At 49.1% G+C, this 26,995-nt stretch overlaps 1 protein-coding gene across 9 annotated transcripts in view; it reads left to right on the top strand.

The window, feature by feature from the left end:
- The window catches only part of ZNF469 (zinc finger protein 469), a 295,216-nt gene that overhangs the window by 73,318 nt on the left and 194,903 nt on the right, over positions 1-26,995 (top strand). Inside the window, exon 1 of one of the 9 annotated variants that reach the window (XM_085639386.1) lies at positions 15,658-16,190. The exons of the other annotated variants lie outside the window; for them this stretch is intronic. The gene's annotated coding sequence lies outside the window, so the exon portion shown is untranslated. Of the gene's footprint in view, positions 1-15,657; positions 16,191-26,995 lie in introns of those variants that run through there. 9 annotated transcript variants of the gene reach the window in all.

Genomic DNA, 26,995 nt, shown 5'->3' with positions numbered 1-26,995 from the left:
GGCTCCAAGTCGAGTTCAAGGATCGCCGCTGCCTCACCGGGGGCACAGGTTGAGTGCGTCTCTCCATTCCATACAAACACAAGGCAGAAGGGGTGACTCCATCTGGAATGCACACCTTTCTCCCTCAAGAAATCTGTAATAGGTTTCATATTGCAGCGGCGCTGTAGAGTGATGGTAGAGAGGTCTTGGAATAGGCGCACCTTGATCTCTTCAAACATGACGTGAATTTGGTTGCGTACCGCGTTCATTATAAGTTCTTTCCGGCGGTTGTTGTGTAGACATGTAAGGATGTCCTGAGGGATACCTGGGATTGGAACGGACGACCCACTCTATGTGTGCGATCCAGAGGGATCTCAGTGTCTTACAGTTCTGGGACAATCTGGCGGAACAGCCGTAAAACGAAATCCTCTAGGCGATTTTCCATCTGCCTGAAGCGGTATCCCTTTAATTTTTATATTGGATCTCCGGGACCTGTTTTCCAGGTCTTCTAAGTAGTAGTTAAGGTCCGCATTGTGGTCTTTGAGTTCAACTATTTTGCTACGGCACAGTTCCAGCTCCTCTTCTCTGGCATTGCGCAACTTCTCCACGGTGTCCACCTGCTGTTCCAGTTCGCCCACTTCACGGTGCAGATCCTTCATATCATTGCCCATCTCTGTCCTCAGTGTTGCAATGTCGCCTCTCAATATGCCAAACAGGGACTTCATTAAACCACGTGTGACTGGGCCCTCCTTGCCTGCTTCCTGCTCTTGCGCTGCTCCCATCGACTTGCGTTCCAGTGAAGTCGCCTCCGGGGCCTGCCCTGTACGATTGGAGGGGGTTTTCGTGAAGAGGTCTTTCATGGAGGGGTCTTTTTTGGTCCTGGTGTTCGCCAATTTTGCCTCCTGGTGGTGTGGAGTGTGTGTGCACTCTCATTCCAACTGGCTGTGTTTCTCTGAGCGCAGGCTGCCCCTCCAGGCCTAGAGTCAGTTTGCAGGGCGTCTGCGCGACAATCGGTGTAGCTTTAGTGTGACTCACCCGGGGAGAGCGGGCACCAGGTGCTTTCCTTTTGGCCTTGGCGTGGTCCCTACTCCTCCCAGTCCACGTGTCTTGGCCGGAAGGTGCCGGTCCTGTCTTGGCCGGAAGGTCCCAGTGCTAGGGTGTGTCTCCCAGTGACTGCCGATTCTCTGGACCGCTCACTGTTGCAGATTCGCTTGGGCTCCTCTATTGCCAGCGCACCCAGCAGTTCATTCTCCACCCGGCATCTTCTTGTGCCTCTTGCTAGTTTCACTGCGTGATGCAGCTGCTCCCTGGTTACCCAGAGCGGGGGTCTTCAGATATTGGCTCCTTTCCCTGGTCTAGGGTGGCTGGGTTGCGTGCTGCTTCGGCTACTTTTCGATGGGCCTAGGCCTGTTACAGTGCTGCTAGTCAGTGCTCTCATGTGCCTCCTGATTGCCAGGCCTCTTGCTCACTTTGCAGTCTTTTAGCTCCGTTTTGTTTCCCCTTCACTGCTTCCTCTCCGGCAGGCGAAGTCTTATTACAGGCATCATGATCATGCTGTTGGGTGTTGCGCTTGTAGGAAGGTGGAATCTGACTATATGGTTGCCCCCACATTTTTCCTGGTGTTTTGCTGGTTTATGACTTACTTACTAGGACCCTGCTATTCAGGGCCCCAGTCTATCTGCTTTTTCTGTAAAATGGTTTCCATGTACATTAGGTACATATCTAATTGGATTCTGGAGTGCCTTATAAGCCCCTAGTATATGGTATACTATGTACCAACCAAGGGTCTGAAGCATGTATTATGCCACCCCTGGGAAGCACTCAAAAAGTGCACCACAGATCTGCTACTGCAGCCTGGGTAAGGGTGTGCTTGCACTCCTTACAGTGGCATAGGCTACCTATATCACTACCATTGCACACACATATAAAACCTATAAGTCACTCCTATGACAGGCCTTAACAATCCTGAAGGCAGAGTGCTTGGTTTTTATGTGAGAGGGTGCCCCTGTAAGAGCAGAGCCACTCTGCAGCGTTCGGAGTACCTCCTCTGATGCTGTTTGTGGTGCAGCCTGACCATATACTCTTAAGTGCATGATAACCTTGCGGTAAATGCTAACTTTGGGGTGGCTGCACGGAAACATGTTGTGTTTAGTGTCAAACGCTTTGGAAAACTACCCCCCCGCCAGTTCTGAGGCGAGTGACGAGGAACCGTGACCCCTGGACACCGCGTACTATTGCTGGTACATCGACTTCCTGTTTATCCTAGAAGTTCTGCTTTGGGCTCCGAGTAGCCCCAGCCTTGAGCACTGACTGCACCGATGATCTCTGGCCTCCACTCCACGAGTGACCCGTGGGCCGGGTTCCAGTGCGACCGCTCGAGGCTCCTTCGTGATCGCTAGGCCATTGGCTAGTGGGTCCCCACGAAGGCAACTCCTCTTCTGCTTGGGCTTCCCTGGTTGCTCCAGACGTGCCCTGACTTACCCTCACTGGGTGAGTCGCTCAGACCTTGCTGGTCTGCACCGACGTCCTTCTTCTCTTTACACGAGACTTGCCGTTGCCAAGGCTTGTTGGGTCCATTCTGGTCGCAGGCACCGCAGCACTCGAAAGACTTCGTGGGACAGCTAGAATCCGGCTCATGAACTTCGTCGACGCCTCCTGGACCTCGTGGCTGAAGAGTCAAGACACCCGTCAACTCACCTGAAGCACCCGACATCTGTGGACATTGGTCCATCGTGCCCCTGGTCACTGGCAAGTGACCCAGACTCTGTCCCCTCTGCTTTCAGGTTCCTTCCATTCTAGATCCAGGCTTGGATCGCTTCGGACACTTCTCCTCTTCACGGCAGCAGCACTTCTTTGCCAGCTTCCATTGAAATCGACGACGCGACCCGACACCAAAAGACACCTATGCACCCAGCTTCCCTGGGTGAGGTAACACGAGTACTCCGGTGCTCCCGTGGGTGCTAGCCCTAGAACTGCCTAAGTCCAAAAGGGTTTGGTCTTAACTCGATTATAAGTGTCCCTAATCTTTAATTTTCCAACCGCGACATTGCCCATAGAAGCTAACAGGAACCCGCGGTTGTGTTTACACACTGCACACGGCCCCCGTGGGTCCCCTTGGGTGGTTCCTTGGGGTCCCAGCGATTCTACAGGCTCTAGGCCTTTTGTCTAGTTCAGTTGTGGTTCTTATATCACTTTATTGGTATATGGTTTGGTACGCCCCTAGGGCCCAAACGTGTATTTGTGCTATTACTGTTGATTGCTAACTTGTAAATCAAGTACTTCGAACTCCAGTCTCATAAAGAGACTAGATGGGTGTGTTTTATCCTAAATGCATATATTTTAAATATATACCTGGTGTGGTTGTCCTTTCATTAGGATAGCTTTCAATAAAGGTTGTCTTTAACCAATTCACCATAAGGGGTTGTTGGGACTGATACAAGGTGCCCACTATAATTAGTGGACAGCATATATCAGGCCAACTTCTCACAGCACTCAGCAGTTAGAACGACACCTTGCCCCCCCCCCCCCCCAGTGAGTGCCTTTCGTGTCTCCCCCCTGCGCCTGGTTCAGTGCTCACCTAGCGCCCGGCCGCTCTGCATGATCGCTGGTGGGGTTGTGCTGGCCTCGGCTGCGCTCTCACCTCAGGCTGAAGACTCCAGCTGCAGGCTGTCAACACGCTGCAGTCAAGATGTAGGCCTGGTGCCTACAGGATGCCGGCCTGCAGTTTTAGTACAGTGGTGGAGGGGTGAGGGAAGAAGCGCTCTCCCGCCATCCCCCCGCCTTTCCGCAGTCTGTGCTCCAACTGGCCGGGATGCCGCTGTCTCCGTCTCGGTGTCTGCACTGATGCAAGGGCTCTGCAGATGGGCGTCACGCACCACAGCAGCTCCGGTGATCAGGAGCTACTGCAGCTTCCCTCTGCTGCCATTTTGCCTTGTTGGCTCCTCACCTTCTCTTCTAACTTCCGTTCCTCTGCTCTTGCACCTTTTTACATCGATCAGAGGGGCTAACAGACACCACCGATGACTGTGGCTCCGCACCTGGGCTGGGATCCGATCACAGCACCGGGAATCCGCTGTCTCGTGGTGTGGCACGGCAGAGCCCCGAGGAAATGCTCCTACATGGGCGCCAACTTGGACACGCCCCCATCTCATGAATTTTCACATCATTACTTGACTCCTGTGCATACATGCCAACACTCCCGATTCAGGCGGGAGACTACCGATTTCAAGGCTAGTCTCCCGCCTCCCGATTCCTGCAAGCAAAAACCCGATTCCTCGGGGTTTCAGCTGACAGGGCTTGGTAATGTGTAACGTGCTAATTCTTCCAGCAATAGTCAGAATGGCGATGCAGGGGCTCTAGAAGGGGTGAAAAACCAACAAAGCCCCATTAACAACCGAATGGTCTTTTAAACACCTGTGAAGTACTGGGGGGGGGGGGGGAGAGGAGAGGGGCGCGGCTGCGTGCGTGCCCGGAAGCTGTTTCAGCCCGGGCTGACGGGGGAGGGAGGGGGGTGTATGCACTGACCGCAACCTGCCAGGCCAGTGCAAACTCTTGCATCCCCCTCTTTCTCTGCCACTGCGCTCCATGCTTCTGAAAGGTGATAAAAAAAAACATGTGAATTTGCTTTCAAATGTCCGATCCTGCAGCAGCACGCTTCCGAAGTCCATACATGACAGAAACCCGATTGAAGGCCCCATTATCCCGATTTTTTTTTGATTTTTTTTAAATCTCCCACTTTGCTCTTCTGAAATGTTGGCATGTATGCCTGTGCTGCAAATTTGATGTAAAAAATTAGTCTCTTCTTACTTCATTTTTCAGAGTCACACTTTGGTGAGTTATTACAATGCCCTTCTGGGATAGGGCTGACCACTGATCGGTATGCTGAAAGAGCACTACCTTCATAGAATCTTAAGATCAGCGAAATGGCACAATAGTTCATGAAACAGTTAATGAGAAATCACTATTGTTTATGAAATTAACTACATAGTAGTTTATGAACTGTTACAATTTAGATGTATGCTTCAATTATAAGGATATGTTCTCTGTGGTTCTACTTTAGATGTAAATCGTGCTGTGTTATGGCACAGCTCCTCCATAGAAGAAAGTTAAATAATGTTTTTAAAAGGCTCAGAATTATAGTTAGATTGATAATGAACGTCTAATTGTAGAGAAAATTACTTGAATCAAAGTGAACTTCATCCCAATTCCAAACCTGTAACCTCTTGTGAGGATGCATGCAAAATTAAAGAAAACTGTACAACTTGTTTAAAGAATATAAAGAGATTCATAAGCCTCAAATGTGTAGATAATGTGGATCTAAGTTACTTGACAATGCCAGCAAATCCAATGTACTTAGCAGGAATGAAGGAAGTGCACAGTAGAGCTAAGATCATCATTTGATTTAATGCCAAGCCCAACTGTGTGCACCATGTGCAATAAAAATCTTTTATTGCCCCCCCCCCCTTTCCATAATGACAAACATGTTGTTTCAGAATAAGTCTATAAAATCGTCAGGTCTGTACATACCAGGCGCGCAACACCCATTGGACTCAAAGGGCTTCATCCCCCCCCCGTCGTGTGTGGCAGCCCGGGATGAGACACCTTCCCGGGCAAAAAAGCAGCCGCACCCGAGCACTTCACAGGTCTTTAAAAGACCATTTGCATGTTAATGAGGCCTTGCTGTTGTTTCACCCCTTCTAAGAGCCCCTGCAGCTCCACTCTGCCTATTGCTTAAAGTTCAGCCCCCCCCCGAAATGTTTGCTCAGCCCCCCCCGAAATTTGGCTCTAGTTGCGCCTCTGGTACATACGTAACATTTCAGTCACTGGAGTTGTGTTTAGTTCTCCCCTTTAAATATGCAGTCAATACATGATTGCATATTTAAAGGGGAGAACTAAACACAACACGTTCTACAGGCAACCCCGTGTAAAAGTATGAGGGACTTTGAGGGTTTTTTGGATCTCCCTCCTACTTACTTTGATACTTACAGGGCACAAGTGACAAAAACATTACTCATGGCTAGGTCCACTGGAATTGTGAGGCAAGGGAGGACCAGATTATGCGGCAGGGTTCACTAAAATATGTGGCAAGAAAAGGCAAATTATGCAGCGTAATGCGGCACATTTTTTGATGACCTTATTTTTTGTCATTTTTAGGTTTCATTCAGACAGCGCATGTGCTGTCTATTCAAGACCTTTTGTTTTCTAACAGTGCACTTTATAGCCGCGCATTGCTTACCAGTGGTTGGCTTTGTTGTCAATCTTATTTGCCTGCTTCATATTGGTCCACTGCCAAAGGCTTCCTCCCTCTTTGTTTGTTTGTCCCTCTCCTGGAGCACGGACGCATTGCTTGAGTCCTTCTATTGTTCATTTTATTAGAAGTTATGTTTTTCTTTGTGTTTAAATACTCCACAAGAATGTGTATTTTTCAGCTGGCTCCCTCGTGTACTTCTCCCCCTCGGTATTCCTCCCTCCCTCCTTTATTCGTGTTGCTTTTTCCCACCTGCCTGTCCTCCCTCATACCTGTTGCTTGCCTGCATGCACCCTCCATTGTTGTCTGTGTTGTTGCTTGCCCCAGTCCTCCCCCACCTTGAGTCATCCGTGTTGCCCCCTGATTTTCCCTTCCTCCCACTGTTTTACTTCCCACCCCCCTTCTTCCATGATGCCTCATACCTCCCACTCTGCAATAAAAAAATAAAAAGTGCTATGATACAGCCAGCATTGACCACACTATCCATTGTCTGTGTTGCCCTACCCCACACCCTCCCTCCATGTGACCTCCCATCTCACCAGCAAACACCCCCACCAAAAACAACAATATTACTCGGCCAGCGATGGCCACGTTATAACACTTTTTTAATACTTGCAGCCGTGATGCACAGCAGCCATACTACTGTGCAACATGGCTAACAGATATTGACAACCTCAATTGCTCTCCCGTACGTGAAACCTATTGGCTTTGCCAAGGCTTGTTATGTTATGTTACATTATGCAGATTTGTAGAGCAGACTATCACCTGAGAGGGTATCCTAGTGCTGAGCAGGTGTGAGCCTAGGACCTAGTCGGACTACTCAAAAAGCCAGGTCTACAGCTTCTTGCAAAATTCAAACAGTGAGGAGTCATTCCACACTTTAGGAGTGATGTAGGAGAAGGCTCGACCGCCAAATCTGGTTTTCCATATGCATGGGATTTGTGCAAGTTAGAGTCCGGACAGTTGGAGATATCTGGAAGGTTTCTGAAAACAGATGCGATTGTGGAGGAATGTTAGGCCAGTGTTATATAGTGCCTTGAAAGTGTGTATGAGGAGTTTGAATTTTGCTTGTTTGTGAATGGGGCGCCCGTGGAGCTCCTTCAGGTGTGGTATGAAATGAATGCAGCATGGGAGGTTGACAGTGATTCTGGTCCCCAAGTTTTGAATGGTCTGCAGCCTTCTGTCAAGTTTTTTGTTGATTCCGCATAGAGGGTGTTCCGGTAGTCCAGCTTGCTTGTGACCAAGGCATGTGTGACTGTTTTCTAAGTGATGATTAGAAGCCATTTGAAAATCTTCCTCAGCACATTCAGGGTATGGAAGCATGAGGCAGTGATGGCATTGACTTGGGCAGTCATGTTGAGTTTGCTGGCAAAGATGTTCCTGAGGTTTTTGGCATGGGTGGTTGGTGTTGGTTTTAGCCCTGTTGGCCACCAGTAGAGTCCCATGGTGATGTGCTCTTCCCAAAGATCACAGTTTCAGTCTTGTGGGTGTTCAGCTTTAGACAGTCGGTCTTCATCCAGTAATTTCAGTCATGCAGGCATTGAACTCGATCTGGGTACTGGGCATCTTGTCCTCGTTAAAGAGAATGAGCTGTGTGTCGTCAGCGTAGGAGAGGACAATGATGTTGTGAGACCGTAAGATGCTGGCTATAGGAGCCATTTATGTGTTGAAGAGGGCCGGGTCAGGAAGGATCCTTGCGGAACTCCACAGATTAGTTTGTGTGCATCAAAGGTGCATGGTGCCAGGTTGACTGACTGGGTCCTTCCAGTCAGGAAGGAGCAGATCCACTGGAGTGCATTTACTTGGATTTCGATGTCAGGTAAGGGTTGAATGAGGGTGGGGTGGGAGACTGTGCCAAATGCTGCAGCGAGATCCAGGAGGATGACAGCTGTTGTGTCTGCTCTGTCAAGTCATGCGGATGTCATCCGTGGCAGTGATGAGGGCAGTTTCCATGCTGTGATTGGATCTGAAACCAGACTGAGTAGTGACAAGGATTTGTTGGTCGTTGAAGTATCTTGGTCCACAAAAGTGGCCTAACAATAGCCCCCGTGGAGTGGGGGCCCCCCAAGTTTCAGAGCCCCCCCCCCCCCTCCGGCACTGTGTACTGGTGAAGGACCCCTGGCAAGAGCGCTCCTAACTGGGCCCAGAGCATGGGGCCCCTCCTTGTAATTTGCAGGGGAGGGCCCTCAACTTTTGTTATGCCACTGGTCCACAAGTTTGACTGTATATGCCAATCCAGCTATGTTGCATGAAAGGGAGCACACAGAGAGATGGCACAGTTATGGTAAAGTGGGAGTAGAGGTTTATTGAAGTTTCTATGTCATTGTCTGCACCCACGATCAATGATACAGTGATAGTAGACAACTTAAACTTGATTTTGAGAGGATTGTGTTTGTCTAAGTGCCACCGGCAGAGGGGGGATGGTTGTAATGGTTCCACAATCTGATGTATGGGTGAATGTAGGAGAACATACCCCGTGTTTAATTTAAGCCGGTGATTAAAGGTGGGGGCCACCGGCACTCATTTTTAGGGACCAGCACTTATTTGTGCTCATCAAACTTTGACTCAGACAAGAGAGTGAAATACACAAAAAAGGTAGAAGGAGGAGGAGGAAGACCAAAACCAGTGACAAAGAAAGCAAGGATGAGAAAGAACCTGAAAGAGTGAGCTAAAGAGGCAGGAAGTCTATGGTGGTGGATAAAAGAGGCATGGGGTGGAATCAAGACTACGCACCCTTAGTATTTAGAACCCGGATATTTGATACACCTGATCACAAGCTTCTGTGCAAAACTTTACTTACCAGCACCTGCAACATTTCATAACTTTGCTATTTCTGCTGCAGCCCCTGCTCCTCTTCCTGCAGCATCTATTGCTATCACCCCATGTCTATTTTTTTGGCTCAACGCACCCAGCTGCAGCTGTCCCTCTCGCTGCATCTACTACTGCTCCTTCTTCATTGTACTGCAGCTTCTGCTTCAGTTCCTGTTGCCCTTATTGCTGAAACCCTACTATATTTCGTTGTTGTTGAGTTCCTCCTGCTGCAGGGTCTATTGCTGCATTCCTGCTGCACCTCTTGCTTCGGCTTGTCTGCTAGCAGTTCTGTAATTCTTGGTTCAGCTTCTCCAGATGACATCAATAACTCGCCTACTATTGGCTTTACAGCTGCACTGTTGGTTTATTTGCTCCAGCCCTCTTCCTGCAATTCCTGGTCCTACTGTTCATCTTGCTTTTGTGACATCTCCTGCTGCGCACCTTCTGTATTTCTTTTGTTCAGCCCTTCATACCCCCTCATCTGTAGCATCCACCGAAACCCCTCCGTGGCATTTATTGGTTTAGCTCCTACTGTATTAGATTTTGCTTCACCTGCTGTTGCATGTGTTAGTGCAAAGCTTCTGTGCTCCTTGGTTGGTTCAGCTCCTCCTACTGCACCTATAGCTCCACTTCCTTTTGCATCCAATGCTCCAACTCCAGTGCATTACTTAGCTCAGCTTCTCCGGCTACATTCACGGCTCCAACTCCTCCTGCACCTACTGCGGCGTCCCTGGTAAATTGTTGGTTCTACTCTTCTGGCTGCAGTTTACGCTCCTGTTGTTCACCCTGCTCTTGATTTATAAAGCTGCTGTACTTCTTGGTACAGCTCCTCTTGCTGCAGTTCCTGATCCACTTCCTCGCTCATCTATTGTGTGTCCTCTAATGTATTTCTTAGTTTGACTCCTCTTGCTGCAGCTCCCCCTCCTGATGACACAGAGTGCTGCACTTTGGATGTGTTGGTTCAGCTCTCTTGCTGTACCTCCTACTGGCTCTCCTGTGGCATGTACAGTGCCAATCTTTTTATAGTTCATGATTTGTTTCCTTCTGCTAGTCCTCCTCCTCGCCTACTGGGTCATTTATTGCGGTACTCTCTGCTGCATTCCTTGCCTTGGCTCCTCCAAAAGCAGCTTCTGCTCCACCTCCTGGGTCTTCTTTTGCTGCATTTCCTGCTGTATTACTTGGGTCTTCTGCTCCTGGAGTATTTCAAGTACACCTCATGAGTCACCTACGGTTATATCCCTCCAGAAGTCTTAGTTTAGCTTCTCCTGATGCACCCTGTGTGCTAATTACCGCATCCCTCATTTTGCTGAACACCCTTGTGAAAACCATACAGTTCCTCCGGTTGCAGTTCCTGCTCCGCCGCCTGCAACATCCTGAATGTCCTCATGTGATACTGATGCATGTCAATGCTCATTACGTTTTAAGTAAACAAATGTTTTCAGCTTTCCCCCACTAAAAATCACTCCTTTTTACAATTTAATGCAAAATTAAATTTCCCAACTGTTCTAAAACTCCCTGTTATTCCATCCCAAATGCTGGCATTTTAGGCACATGCTTACTATATTTACTGGTCCGCTCTTCTTGCTGCATCTGCTCCACGCCTATTGCATTTCCGGCTGCACTTCTTTACATTTGTGGCTACGGCTCCCTCCTGTTGCATCTATGGGTGTACTCCTTTACATCTGTGGCTATGGCTCCCTCCTGTTACATCTATGGCTCTACTCCTTTACATTTGTGGCCACGGCTCCCTCCTGTTGCATCGTCGGCTGCATCCCTTTACATTTGTGGCCATGGCTCCCTCCTGTTGCATCTCCGGCTGCACTCCTTTACATTTGTGGCTACGGCTCCCTCCTGCTGCATCTATGGCTGTACTCCTTTACATATGTGGCTATAGCTCCCGCCTTTTGCGTCTCTGGCTGCACTCCTGTTATATTTGTGACTATGGCTCTCTCCTGGTGCATCTGTACTCCTGTTACATTTGTGGCTACGACTCCCTCCTGTTGCATCTCTGGCTGCACTCCTTTACATTTGTGGCTATGGCTTCCGCCTGTTGCATCTCTGGCTGCACTCCTGTTATCTTTGTGGCTATGGCTCTCTCCTGGTGAATCTGCACTCCTGTAATATTTATGGCTACGGCTCCCTCCTGTTGCATCTCAGGCTACACATGTGACATTTATGGCTATGGCTCCCTCCTGTTAAATTTCCGGCTGCACTCCTGTTACATGTGTGGCTATAGCTCCCCTCTGTTGCATCTCTGGCTGCACTCCTTTACATTTGTGGCTATGACTCCCTCCTGCTGCATCTCAGGCTGCACTCCTTTACATTTGTGGCTATGGCTCTCTCCTGTTGCATCTCCGGTTGCACTCCTTTTCATTTGTGGCTATGAGTCCCTGTTGGTGCATCTCCGGCTGTACTCCTTTACAATTGTGGCTTTGGCTCCCTCCTTGTGCATCTCCGGCTGCACTCCTGGTACATTTCTGGCTATGGCTCCCTCCTGTTGCATCTCAGGAGTTCCTGTACATTTGTGGCTATGGATCCCTCCTGTTTCATTTCCGGCTGCACTCCTTTAAATTTGTGGCTATGGCTCCCTCCCGTTGCATCTCCGGCTGCACTCCTTTACATTTGTGGCTATGACTCCCTCCTGCTGCATCTCAGGCTGCACTCCTTTACATTTGTGGCTATGACTCCCTCCTGTTGCATCTCAGGGGTTATTGTACATTTGTGGCTATGGCTCCCTCATGTTGCATCTCTGGCTACACTCCTGTTACATTTGTGGATATGGCTCCCTCCTGTTGCATCTCCAGCCACACTCCTTTACATTTGTGGCTATGGCTCCCTCCTGTTGCATCTCCGGTTGCACTCCTTTTCATTTGTGGCTATGAGTCCCTGTTGGTGCATCTCCCGCTGTACTCCTTTACAATTGTGGCTTTGGCTCCCTCCTGTTGCATCTCAGGAGTTCCTGTACATTTGTGGGTATGGATCCCTCCTGTTTCATTTCCGGCTGCACTCCTTTAAATTTGTGGCTATGGCTCCCTCCCGTTGCATCTCAAGCTGCACTCCTGTTACATTTGTGGCTATGATCCCTTCCTGTTGCATCTCCGGCTGCACTCCTGGTACATTTGTGGATATGGCTCCCTCCTGTTGCATCTCAGGGGTTATTGTACATTTGTGGCTATGGCTCCCTCCTGTTTCATTTCCGGCTGCACTCCTTTAAATTTGTGGCTATGGCTCCCTTCCGTTGCATCTCCGGCTGCACTCCTGTTCTATTTGTGGCTATGGCTCCGCCCTGTTGCATCTCTGGCTGCACTCCTTTACATTTGTGGCTATGGCTCCCTCCCGTTGCATCTCCGGCTGCACTCCTTTAAATTTGTGGCTATGACTCCCTTCCATTGCATCTCCGGCTGCACTCCTGGTACATTTGTGGCTATGGCTCCGCCCTGTTGCATCTCTGGCTGCACTCCTTTACATTTGTGGCTATGGCTCCCGCCTGTTGCATCTCCGGCTGCACTCCTGGTACATTTGTGGCTATAGCTCCTATCTGTTGCATCTCCGGCTGCACACCTTTACATTTGTGGCTATGACTCCCTCCTGTTGCATCTCAGGCTGCACTCCTTTACATTTGTGGCTCCCTCATGTTGCATCTCTGGCTGCACTTCTTTACATTTGTGGATATGGCTCACTCCTGTTGCATCTCCAGCCACACTCCTGTTTTATTTGTGGCTATGGCTCCCTCCCGTTGCATCTCTGGCTGCACTCCTTTACATTTGTGGCTATGGCTCCCGCCTGTTGCATCTCCGGCTGCACTCCTGGTACATTTGTGGCTATGGCTCCCGCCTGTTGCATCTCCGGCTGCACTCCTGTTATATTTATGGCCATTGCTCCCTCCTTTTACATCTCCGGCTGCACTCCTGTTACATGTGTGGCTATAGCTCCCCTCTGTTGCATCTCCGGCTGCACTCCTTTACATGTGTGGCTATGACTCCCTCCTGTTGCATCTCCGGCTGCACTCCTTTACATGTGTGGCTATGACTCCCTCCTGTTGCATCTCAGGCTGCACTCCTTTACATTTGTGGCTATGGCTCCCTCCTGTCGCATCTCAGGCTGCACTCCTGTGACATTTATGACTATGGCTCCCTACTGTTAAATCTCCGGCTGCACTCCTGTTACATGTGTGGCTATAGTTCCCCTCTGTTGCATCTGCGGCTGCACTCCTTTACATGTGTGGCTATGGCTCCCTTCTGTTGCATCTCCGGCTGCACTCCTTTTCATTTGTGGCTATGAGTCCCTCCTGGTGCATCTCCGGCTGCACTCCTGGTACATTTGTGGCTCTGGCACCCTCCCATTGCATCTCAAGCTGCACTCCTGTTACATTTGTGGCTATGATCCCTTCCTGTTGCATCTCCAGCTGCACTCCTGGTACATTTGTGGCTTTGGCTCCCTCCTGTTGCATCTCGGCTGCACTCCTGGTACATTTGTGGCTATGGCTCCCGCCTGTTGCATCTCCGGCTGCACTCCTGGTACATTTGTGGCTATGGCTCCCTCCTGTTGCATCTCAGCTGCACTCCTGTTACATTTGTGGCTATGGCTTCCTCCTGTTGCATATCCGGCTGCACTCCTGGTACATTTGTGGGTATGGCTTGCTCCTGTTGCATCTCCGGCTGCACTCCTTTTCATTTGTGGCTATGAGTCCCTGTTGGTGCATCTCCAGCTGCACTCCTGGTACATTTGTGGCTTTGGCTCCCTCCTGTTGCATCTCGGCTGCACTCCTGGTACATTTGTGGCTATGGCTCCCGCCTGTTGCATCTCCGGCTGCACTCCTTTTCATTTGTGGCTATGAGTCCCTGTTGGTGCATCTCCAGCTGCACTCCTTTACATTTGTGGCTATGGCTCCCGCCTGTTGCATCTCCGGCTGCACTCCTGGTACATTTGTGGCTATGGCTCCCGCCTGTTGCATCTCCGGCTGCACTCCTGTTATATTTATGGCCATTGCTCCCTCCTTTTACATCTCCGGCTGCACTCCTGTTACATGTGTGGCTATAGCTCCCCTCTGTTGCATCTCCGGCTGCACTCCTTTACATGTGTGGCTATGACTCCCTCCTGTTGCATCTCCGGCTGCACTCCTTTACATGTGTGGCTATGACTCCCTCCTGTTGCATCTCAGGCTGCACTCCTTTACATTTGTGGCTATGTCTCCCTCCTGTCGCATCTCAGGCTGCACTCCTGTGACATTTATGACTATGGCTCCCTACTGTTAAATCTCCGGCTGCACTCCTGTTACATGTGTGGCTATAGTTCCCCTCTGTTGCATCTGCGGCTGCACTCCTTTACATGTGTGGCTATGGCTCCCTTCTGTTGCATCTCCGGCTGCACTCCTTTTCATTTGTGGCTATGAGTCCCTCCTGGTGCATCTCCGGCTGCACTCCTGGTACATTTGTGGCTCTGGCACCCTCCCATTGCATCTCAAGCTGCACTCCTGTTACATTTGTGGCTATGATCCCTTCCTGTTGCATCTCCGGCTGCACTCCTGGTACATTTGTGGATATGGCTCCCTCCTGTTGCATCTCAGCTGCACTCCTGTTACATTTGTGGCTATGGCTTCCTCCTGTTGCATCTCAGCTGCACTCCTGTTACATTTGTGGCTATGGCTTCCTCCTGTTGCATATCCGGCTGCACTCCTGGTAAATTTGTGGGTATGGCTTGCTCCTGTTGCATCTCCGGCTGCACTCCTTTTCATTTGTGGCTATGAGTCCCTGTTGGTGCATCTCCAGCTGCACTCCTGGTACATTTGTGGCTTTGGCTCCCTCCTGTTGCATCTCGGCTGCACTCCTGTTACATTTGCGGCTATGGATTCCTCCTGTTGAATCTATCGTGCAATCCTTCTATATGTTTTCATGTTGTTCATCCTGGTGCATGCATCACCTGCGGTCCTTCCTGCTGCATCTGTATCTCTGCTTTGATCTTGGCTCAGCTCCTCCTGCTGCAGTCCCAGGGCATCTCGAACAGCGCTACAACTCCTGTTGCTCGTTCAAGTGCCGCTCCTCTTGCAGCACTTTCTGCCGCTCCTCGTGCATTTCTCGCTTCAAGTTCTTGCTGATCCTATTGCTCCCCCTGCTGCTGAACTTGATGCAACTGCTGCCCTGTTGCTACTCCTTGAACCCTTGACTGTCCTGTAGTTGCTAGCGTCGCTAGCCTAGAGCTGTTACCGGTCCCGCGACTCTCCCTTCTGCACCCCCGTTAGGTTGCTTTTCCTGGAACATCCCCGGCTCTCGCTGCAGCCCCGTCACTGCGCCGAGGCTCGTCAGCCGGGCTCCGATGCTGTCACTGCCACGCTCCTCTCCTGCCAGCTGTGCGCGTGCCACTTCAAAAGCGCTCGTGCAGACAGCCTGCGGTGAGCGGCAGCCGGGCGTGGCCGTGGGCGGGCGGGGCAGGACGTGGGCGGGGAGCAGCTGGCAGCGTGAACTCTCGGTCTGCTGTGGGCGTGGTTTACAAGGAGGCAGGCGTTTCCAGGGCAGTAATGGGTAACATAATCTGCTCGATGGGCCCGAAAGCAGTGGTATGGGTCGGGGACGAAGCTTTAGAAGGGGCGCCTTCTTCAGGGTGTTGGGCATTCCTGGTACAGTCTGGAGGCCGTGCTACACCCAGCGACAGGCTGTGATTGCCTGGTAGTGCCTGAGGCACGCCGGAGGCACTGCTCATTCGTCGGCGTCCGAAATTGGAATAAATTTACTATTGGGTGTGTCAATCCTGGTGGGCGTGGCTTAGTGTCCAACCAATTCCTTGATGGGCGTGTCCTTCCCCCCCACCGTTGGGCGGGTCAAAACTGTACTTTAGGAATTTATGTTAAGTCCCGCCTCCTTATGAATGGGCGGGACAGACGCTGGTGGGTGTCACCCTGTCTCGTGCCGCTCCCCTCAGGCTCGTGCCGGCCCAGCTTTGCTGCCGGCCGCGCGCTGGGCCCGCCCCCTGCCGGCTGCTGTCACCGGGGCTGAGCTCAGTATGTGCGGCTCTGCTGTCTCCAGAGTGGAGCTGCGCCCGAGCCCCGGAGCCGGCCCGAGCCGAGGCATCAAGCGGGAGTACCGGCAGCAGGAGCAGCGCGGACCCAGCCACTCACAACGGCGGTCCGGGCAGGATGAGGCAGTACAGCGGGGAGAAGGTAAGAAAACCTTACTGCCTGGCACTGTAATGTATGACTGAAGCTCTCACTGCCTGGAGGCATTCCATTGAAAAGCACATTGCAAAGATGTGGGATACTGTACTGCAGGGTCACCGTCCACGGCCATTGACACGGAACTGATGCATGGCATTGCTGCATGCCCAGATGCTAGGATCAATGAAAATACAGAACCAGATCAAACTGCACGCACACACCGCACTGGCATGACACTGCACTTGTGCATGGCATAACACTTCTAGATCAGACCGTAGGGATGCATGACAGCACTATGACAGTAATCTTTGGCAATGCATTGTTACGTGCACACATGAGATATTACGCTGCTCAAATGCGCTGTTCTGTCAGAATACCGCCTTTCATGCTTAAGATCACACGTTGTGTTGTATGATGCACTAGTGTATGGCACGGCTAGATCAACGTTGATTTCTGAGGCCTCATTGGCAAGTCGCACAGCACTGATGCACAGTCCTGTCACATTGCACTGGTCGGTAATTTTGCACCACCAGGTCACATTGCAGTGACACTGCACTATACCAGAACAGTATACTCCCTGGCCAATCCACAGTGCTGCATGACTCTGCCTTGTCCAGTTGGCATTGCTCTGTACCTGTCCATAACGCTGCTCGGCTAGATCACACTGCACGGATCGGGCTGAGATGATGTGGTCCAGGGTCCACCTACACTAGTGCATGGCATTGCAATTCTAGGTCACGCCCAACGGATCTGCAAACTGCACTGATAGATGGCACCGCACTGGCAAATCATGAATCACTGGTGCAGCATGGCAGTGCCTTGCCAGATTGCCCCCCGTTGATGTATGGACTTGCAGCCCACGCTGCACTAGCTAATGCTACTGCACTGTCAGAACGCACTGCACTGATTGGCCATCATGCACTGTCACATATCACTGGACATTATGACGCCCCACGACCAAGTTACTATTTTAGATATTTGTTTTTGTTTAGCAAACCAATGTGAGCATTAGTTTGTCTGCAGATGTACCACGTACAGTGTAATTACTGACACTGCACAACTGATTTACACTGCAAAACTCTATTACTCTCCAGTGTCACATTACATTTCAGTGTCAACTCGTACTAGACTTTTGTTTGTCCATCAAACACTCCAAGGAGAGCTTTCTGTACTGATGTATGCCCCAGGGGTTCATACCACTGCAAGCGAGCCTTCTGAAAGTGCATGCAACTCAGTCATGCCGCTGCCAGCGAAGCCAGCACGGATACCGAGCAGTGCACATAGCTCAGTGCGCTGTCAGAACGTGGAAGAGCTAATTGCTCAGAAATATGCAATGCACATCAGTGCGCTGAGTCAAGCCAGTGTGCGTAGCGCTGTCAGTCCATGCGTGCAGCGACATGCAACAGTTGTACTGAGAGTCTGACTGACAGTGCAGTGGCAAACTTCGGCTCAGTGGCGGTTGCTGCACACACTGACAGCTCTCGTGCCACTGATGCATATCACGAGCCACACTTTTAAAGAGCTCGAGTGAGGCTATCTCAGCTGCACTACTGTATGTATCTGCTCACAGGGAGCGCGCGCACTGCACCCCTGTGCACCGCTGCACTCCTGTGTCAGCGAACTGGCGCGTAAAGACCGCTGCACACACACGTTGTGCCGGTCCCTGCAGTGTGGTCGAGTGATGTGTGTACTTCAGATGTTTATTCTCGTCCACAAGAACTTCCTGCAGATTGTTTAAATTAACATCCAGGCGGTGGAGCTGCGAGTAAACGTATGCCCGGCCGGCTCCAGGGCAATATATCTTAGTGAGCTGTACATTGATAGATAAACATACAGTGTTTTCATAATATTGGTAGGCGCGCGTATGTGTATTTGTATTCAGTAACCCACTGCCCACATGTGCCACCACGAGACTACGCTTGCGGAGTACATGCGCTATACTAATACTACAGACACAGAATACGGCATCTGCAGCGATGACGAACCAATTAGATAATCTACGAATATTTGAAGTAGTTATTGAATAATTTTAGAACGCCTAGCATTTCCAGTGTTGGTACATCCGCAGAGGGTGACTTGTTGGACGTGAGCGCGAGCTCAGCTCGTCACGGTTTTCAGGGGTAGTGACCTTGCTCCTTTCCATCTTAAAGTTGCTCGCTCGTGCGCTCCTAGAAGCTAAGTGCTTAATTCGGTATTGCATTACAGATTCCCCAGTGTTACCTAGAACGGAGGGCGTCGGCTGCAGACTTCCAGATAAGTTTGTTAGTTACACTGCTCCTACAGCATGACGTCATGGTATGACGTCGTTGTGGAAAGGTCACTAGGGATTTTCATCTCAACCCGTGTGTTTTATATCTGCGTTTCAGACCGCCAGGGGGATCGTGAACTAGTCTGTGACTCAAGGTCATGGTCCCGTGCCCTATTGGTTGTAGCTCTAGAGTGCCTAGAAGCCCAGAGTAGAATTCACTACACGACCTTCCCTTGTTGTCCTATTGATGCTCAATTGCTGTCTGGGGGGTCTTAGAGGTCGATTTGGGGCTCCTTTCTTGAGTATTCATTATACGCAAAGCGCTTAAAAGCTCTGCATATTCGGGATTATGAGTGCATTCCTCATCGAGTCGAAAAACGCACGTTGTTCCCCGGCATGCCGTTTTGTAGGTTTAGAGCCCTCGGACAGGCACAGCCTCTTACCCGTCTTCGTCCGAGAGACAAGGAGTTAATACACATTTTTTGTCATCTGTATAAAATATGAACTCCAGGAAAGATCTGCTCATCAGCTGTGCAGAGAGCCTTTGATGTCTGCGCTTGAAGTTCTCTCCTCCCCCTTCCCTCCGCTTGCTACCTCCGAGCGGAACCGCCCCTTCTGGCTTCGGGACGGGGGCTGTGCTCTCCGGGCCCCGTCTCCTCGCCGAGGCTTTCTCCTGGGATCGCGCCGGTGCCAGAGTGCTACTAGCCTGCATGGAAATCTGGAGATGTCACGGCAGGCCGGTGGCTCCCAGAGGCCAGTAGGGCTGGGGCAGGGACAGTTGCATGACAGTCGGAGCCCGACGTGTGACTGACTGCTTCAGCTCTCCCTGCCTGCCAGAGGTTATGAAATCTTACTAAACCCCCAACGTTTTTCCATAGCTCGCCTCTGACGTCTCCCAGCACTGCTGTTGCCCCCCCCCCCCCTACACTTTAACAAGCAGGAGATTTACGAGCGAAGCCAGAGCCCTTGCGTCATCAAGGGGGACACCTTAGTGAGGCCAGGAGCAGTGCATTCTGGGGTGTTATGACTGCTTCGCTCGACACCATTCAGTGTATTTTTAGCGCTGCATTGCAACTGAAGTTTTTAGGAGAATTTCTGAGAATTTGTATAGCAAGCATCCTGGTTCCTGGCACTGAACCATCATTTTTACCTGTGGTTTTTTGGGGGGGGGGTTTGTAATGATATACTCCGCCCACTGGGCACAGTACGGCACTATTGTGGATGCCCTGGGTCACAGCTTGCAGAACCCCCATACTTCCGGAATGTGCTGCGAGTTATTTAATTTCGTGTTTTTTTCCCGTTTTTGTTCAGTTCTAGAACGATTGAAAAATTGTCTCGAGAACCCATCTTTAGTTCTTGAACATATCCAGGTAATTCAAACTTTTGTACTTGCAGATGAAGAAAATATTCCACCTTTCTCGGGGTTCCCTTGTGGCCTAGATGCCAGGGGTGCCCCCAGTGGACCCCACATTGTTTTCCTCCGATCACAGGATAACATTGCAGTTCATTTCATCCAATGAAAGGGCGGCGCTTCTCGAACTTTTCTCAAAGCCCCTTGCAACCGGAAGAACATCTGTGTTAGCCACTTACGTTAGATGTTTAATTCAAACGTAATTCTCACATTTTCTCAAATCCATTTTTTCCACCCTATATAAAAGGTTAACCTCTGGAAGCCCAATCAACACCCTGTTGTAACACAAAGTTTTGGAAAACAAAAACTACAGAAGAGATGGATATCTAACCAGAACAAACATTGGTAAAACCACTAGGTCTGGCTGCCTGCCTTTTGGACTTATGAGTGATTGTTTTGCCCTGTAAAACATTGTTGTTAAGAAAGCTGCTGGGCCACGCTAGTAAAACAAAAACATTGGCTACCAGTCAAAATATTTTTGTCGTAGTAATCTCTGGTATTTAAGGGAACTCGTTTGTGTGCGGAGGTGCTACTTGTGAAAGAGCAGAATGCAGTCACTAACATTGAAGAAAGCCAGTGGGTGAAGAGGGCTGACCCACTGCCCCAACCTGCATGCTCTAGAGGGCGGAATTAAAATGTGAATGACACAACAACAAACCAATGGATGAAGAGAGCTGACTCACTGTCCCAACTGCATGCTCTAGAGGGCGGAATTAAAATGTGAATGACGCAACAACAAACCAATGGATGAAGAGAGCTGACTCACTGTTTCAACTGCATGCTGTAGAGGGTGGAATTAAAATGTGAATGACACAACAACAAACCAATGGATGAAGAGAGCTGACTCACTGTTTCAACTGCATGCTCTAGAGAGCGGAATTAAAATGTGAATGACGCAACAACAAACCAATGGATGAAGAGAGCTGACTCACTGTTTCAACTGCATGCTGTAGAGGGCGGAATTAACATTTGAATGACACAACAACAATCCAGTGGATGAAGAGGGCCGGCTAAAAGCCATTGAAAGTAAATTATAGCTATAATTTTAGTAAAAAAAATGCCAGACTTAACTATGGGCACATTCAAAGTACATTTCAACTTACATGCTAAATTTGGCGTATTTCTGCTGCAGCAGGGTGCAAACATTTCTGTTGTCATCAAAAAATGCTATTGTCAGCTTACGCCAAATAACTTTTCCCCTTGGATTAATAAGCACAGAATTCGAATTAAAGAACCCAAGCTGGGCATATCAAAAGCACGTGCCACGTTTCTTGCAGTCGTTCAACAGCAATACAGTCATAGGCAAACCAAAAGTCATTTATTTTTAAAAGTCTCATCTCATCCTCAACTGTGAGGGACTATTGTTGAAGTGTGTCAGATGTGGTTGTTGAATCAACTTCTGGGATGGTAAAATAGGTCAATTAATAGGTTGAGAGCCTGATAAAAAGATCTGTATGGAAGACATGTCTGCCTTTCATCTATTTAAATTGATAACATAAGTGCCTTAGAGGTGGGGAATAATAACACCTAGTGTTTGAAGTGCTGTATAAACAGACATACACACATCAGTGCCCAGTCCCTTTAAGTTTGGATTTGCACCCCAGCCTGGTACAGTGCCAGGCTAGGTAATGTGTGTATTATCCACTGTATTCTTTGAAGGAGTCCCTAATTCATTTTCTTTCCAGGAATTGGTTTTGGTGAGATTTAATTTAAATAATTCATGGTAAGAGTTGGACTGTTGCTGGGGCTTTTTTCAGGGAGTATTAAATATTTGTGTACAGCCCACAAAGAAACTTAACCCGCTCTTGATGGGTCTGTGACTTTCGGGTACAGATTTAGTGTTTGTGAAAAGTTTTGGGAGAAGAGCACTAAGGTCTCTACACTTTACTAGGCTTCACGCTTCTTCTTGTACTACCCACTAGTGTATATCAGTCATGCTAGGTAAGTGAAATGGGGTTTCAGGCTCTGCGCCCATACCATCTTTGATGTCTCTGCTGTAAATGCCACAGGGAATTCTAGCTTTATGTTCAGTTCTAAATAGTGGACCAGTAAAGTTGTGTTGATAGGTCATGAGGGTTTCATGAGGTTTTTTACTCATAAAAAGCATGTTCGTAACAAGTCAGTTTCCATATGTTATGCAGTGGGTTTCACAGTTATGGTTTCTATTCCAACACAATAATATACAATGTGCAGGCTTAATAAAATCAAAGCAGGTGGCAGAAGAATAGGCAGAATTACTGAGTGCTGATGTGAAATCAGGGAGAAAACTGACAATAATGCAACACTTTATTTTCAGCGCATTTGAGTGTGTTTTATTCCAGATCAAGGTTTGTGTAAGCTTCTATCAGTTCCTTAAATGAAGTAGGCGCTTACCTGTCAGCCATTGCTGCCTCACTGGTCCTGCAAGCTTGTAGCCTTGCTATTGCATGTGGACGCAGATGCGGCCAGGCCAGCATGCAGAGTGTAAAGGGACCGAACAGGATGGTGCCTCCGAATGGCTGATGGAGAACTCAAGCTCTGGGGCCACTAAGACTCCACGTCAAGTGCAATGCGGATCCCTCTAACCTAACTCATTGGATTGAGAGATTATCATCGTGTATCAAGAGAATGACAACTGTGCTTCAGCTATTCCCATCTGGTACCCGAGTGCCTCCTATCTTGCATTGGAGTGCTGGGCCTGCCATCTTGTAATGGCCAACACTGTCTTATAGGGCCTGCTTTGAAGTCTGGCCTGTCTGGCTTCGAGGCAACCAGCCTCATTTTTTCCCAAACAACATAACTATATACGTGTATGCCATGGGAGTGAAAAGAAATGTGGCCCAATAACACATTATTTAGAGCAACTGAACTCATAAGCACACATGTAAACACACACTCACACATTTAGGGCAGAGCTCAAATTTAAGTTTATTGAGAAAAACTTTTTACTGATCTGAGATTGTTTGCAATAATTACGTGACGCGTGTAAACAGGGCTCCTAATAGTCAAAATATCTCATCCATGTGATTTTACAGGACTGCACAAATGTAACCCTTTGTATTCTGATTTTGGTTAAATAACCTTTGTAAAACAAAAACACATGGAAAAATGCCATGGCATGAATCAGTATGCAGATGTATGACATGTATATTTATTGCTATTTTTAAGGGAGAGGAGGAGCATCGTGGCTCCTCCAAACACTGCAATGGTAATAAATAAGGTTACACTCTGTGCATTTGCATATATAGTGTGCGTGTTTGTATATGGGCACATTCACTTAAAAAGTAGTGGCATCATAGTCAATGCTGGTAGATCAGTTTCTGCTTTTATTTCTGTTTTCGGTTCATGTTTCTTCTTAAATATATTTTTGTGATGGATAATGTTTTTTAATGTTTTTCAAGTACATGCATACCATCTATAGTTGACAGCATGTCTTCTCTTTATTACTTACATACTTTTCATGCCTACTGCATTGGTTTGCAAAAGCACTGCAGGCTTTTCAAGGCCAAAGAGTTTTGCCAATGCTTGTTTGTACTGGGGTGACGCCATCTTGCAACAGTCCTCCAGCTTATATTCACATCTTGTATTGACAACCATCTTATATTTGGAGAGTGTCAAATCATGTGTTGTTCTGGGGTCAATAATCTTGCATTGGGGGTGGCCGTCATGTACCAAGGAACTCTATCTTGCGTTAAGGCAGTGCCTTTATGTATTTGGGGCCAGCCTTTTATTTTAGGACAACTATCTTGTATTTTAGCACCGTCAACTTTCATTGGTTGGACGCCACCTTTTATTGAGAGAGTGCATTCTTATTTCAAGGAAGGATCATCTTAAATGGCAAAGAGCTTTGGACTGATTCACGAAGGGCAGAGTCCCCGCCGAGACTCCACACTCGTAACTTTACTACACATAAGTACCTTCGTGAATCGCGTCCTTTGTGTTTATGGATTTGCCATCTTCTATTCGGGTGAGAGCATCCCGCATTGATAGGTAGTCATCAATTTTTCACTGAGGGCAGAGTCCCCGCCGAGACACCACACTCATAACTTTACTACACATAAGTACCTTCGTGAATCGCGTCCTTTGTGTTTATGGATTTGCCATCTTCTATACGGGTGAGAGCATCCGGCATTGAAAGGCAGTCATCAATTTTTCAGGTAGTGTCGTCTCTATTGACAGTTACCATTGTGTACTGAGATACTGCCATCTTGCATTGGGGACAGCCATCTTGTATCAAAGGGCATGCATTTAGTATTAAGGGTTGGTCATGTATTTATGGACTGTTATCTTGTATTGAGTGATGCACACGTTGTAGTGAGTGATGGGTGTTTTGAATTGAAGAAATACCATCGTGTATTGAGGGATGCCCAACTTGTGTTGACGAAATGTCATGTTATAGACTGCCACTGATGCCACCCACAGGGAGGTGCGCCTTTGTGAGGTGTCACTCCAGACAGCTTTAGCTGTCCTTCGCAGGTAATATGGTAAGCCGTACTTCTTGGAGTGGAATGGTGGGCTTTGCGTCTGTCCCTTGCTCATGACTGGACGGCTTGTTGTCGACCTCAGTTCCCTGCTCCTCATTCAATGTTTTTTCCCCAAAATTTGTGTTCCTCCCACCCCATGACCATTGAGGTTTCACCCTCATTTTTGATTGGTTCAGTGTATCCTTGCATGCTATCAGGGAATTGCTTTTTAAAAAGAAAAAAAAAGAAACATTTGTGACTTGCCACTCTTTGAGCAATTGTTGCTACATTCTTTCCTTGCCACTCCATCGAACGTGTCTCTTTCTCCAGCATGTGCGCTCGTGCACGTTTCCCCAGCACCCTACTTTGTCTTTCTTTCTCTCTCTCTCTCTCTCTTGAGTGGGAGTGCTCTTTCCCCAGCACCCTACTTTGTGTTTGTTTCTCTCCCTCTATCGTGAGTGTGAGGAGTGTGTGCTCTTTCCCTCAGCACCCTGTTTTCTCTAACCCCCCTCTCCAGCGTCTTCTGTTTTGCTCTCCCCCTCCTTCCACCCTGCCCTGGCATTCCCCGCTACGACCCCCTCCCACACACAATATTAAGCGATGCTGCAGGTTGATGTCTCTCAGCATCTTCTTTGCCTCCCCCCCCCCGTACCCTCCCCCCCCACCCCCCCACGGCCCTATACTCTCCGTTGTGTCATGCTTTGCCAAGGTATAGGTAACTTTGAGCCATCGTTGGTAAAGCCAGTATTGGTGGCCACCAGCTCTAACGTTATCTTCTGTACTTCCGCGGTGGAGGTCGTAAGGTCATGACATATAGGAGGCCGCCTCTCTGATAAATGTTCCTCGGCGTGCATACTCTCAGCCCAGCTCCCTGGTGTCTGCATCTCACCTGGGAACAGCTGAGATCTCTGTCCCCAGCTCCACTTTTACAAACATTTGTAGATTTGCTCACTTGAAGTTGCCCTTGACCTTGTGTCCCGGGTTAAGTGGAGTTATGACATCACGGCGCAGAACTGGACCGTGGCGCATCCCGGATGATGCCAGGCCCCCCAATGCCGCTTTCTGGCGTCTTTAAGTGTCTATTTAGAACAATTGGAAGAGCAGTTCGAGCTGGGGGCGCTCTGGCAGAGACAAGCACACATGCGCAGTTTGCATTCATTGTCAATAAATTCCGCAGTTAAATCCGGGGCCTTTGTTCGTGCTGTTTTACATTACAGCACGTTGGACACTCGAGGAATGCAGCCAGACTAGCCCTCGTAAATGGAGTCACAAATGCCGACACATGTAAAATACTAATACATGAAATAAAACGGAGCATGCGCAGTACCAAACAACAATTTCTTTGATCCAAATGTGCTGTGGGATTCTATCAATCAATCATGATTTATAAAGCGGGGCTAATCACCCGATAGGGTATCCAGGCGCTTGCATAGAGGCTTACTGGAACAGCCAGTTCTTGAGGGCCATTCGGAATTCCGGAAGTGAGGTGATGGTCAGGAGGTGCGTGGGGAGGCTGTCCTAGGTCTAGAGACACTGTATTTAATTGATTAATATGTGTGTCCCACGATACTCTGCGCTTTGTAAGGAAGTTCTCTGTTGAAACACTGGGCGGGAGTGGCAGTCGCTTCTGCCAATATAACTGTAATGGTGCGACCCTGATTCCTCTCTCCTGATTGGCTGGTACGGTTGACATTTCCATTGTGTTTGTTTCCCAGGGGAACAGGAGGACACAGCAGCGCCTTTGCATGGCTCTCAGGACTCCGAGCATAGCGTGCCTGCTTCTGTGTGTACCAGACCTCCTGGTCTCATCTATAGAGCAAGTGTCCCATAAGACTGGTGCAGGAAGCTGGAAACGTGTCTGGACACAAGTGCGAATTCCTCTGGTGCACCTTAATGCCAGGTGTTCATGTTCACAATCGGACCACTGAAGGGTCCCCAATTAGCAGGCCCCTTTGAAGCCCTTGATGCCTCTTAATCCGGTGACAGTCACGTCTCAGCTGACAACGGGAGATGGATTGGTTTTCCCAACTGGGGAAGACATTTTTTATTTTTTGCATTTTTATATAGCGCAAACGTTACACAAGGACACATTCCTTTTTTGGTAGGCACTGGGAGATTAAGTGATTTGCCCAGAATCACAAGATGCTGAGCCGATGCCGAGGCTCGAACCTGGTGCCCAGCTCCCAAGGCGGCAGCTCTGGCACATATTGGTGCAGTGACATCGCCCCCCGCCTGTGCGAGGGTGGTTCGGCCCCTCTACATCCCAGTCATGGCTGTTTTTACTACCCAACCAAGGGGAGGGGAGGGGCATATAACTGCTTGCACATATTGGTGCAGTGACATCGCCCACGCCTGTGCGAGGGTGGTTCGGCCCCTTTACATCCCAGTCATGGCTGTTTTTACTACCCAACCAAGGGGAGGGGAGGGGCATATAACTGCTTGCACATATTGGTGCAGTGACATCGCCCCCTGCCTGTGCGAGGGTGGCTCGGCCCCTCTACATCCCAGTCATGGCTGTTTTTACTACCCAACCAAGGGGAGGGAAGGGGCATATACCGGCTTGCATTATGGCTCTTCGCATCCTTGCCACACCACCGTGTGCCCACATCGACAGCGTAACTGGCCCGCGTTTCCTCTTCCGGTCTGATGGCGATTGTTTGAAGTTTTGTGAATATTTTCCTTAATTATATTTGCAGTAAGATTCAAAATT

This window comes from Triturus cristatus, chromosome 12 (genome assembly GCF_964204655.1).
Source record: "Triturus cristatus chromosome 12, aTriCri1.1, whole genome shotgun sequence".
Classification (NCBI taxonomy): Eukaryota; Metazoa; Chordata; class Amphibia; order Caudata; family Salamandridae; genus Triturus; species Triturus cristatus.
Note: the sequence above shows the minus strand (reverse complement) of the source record. Positions and strands in the feature narration are given on the sequence as shown.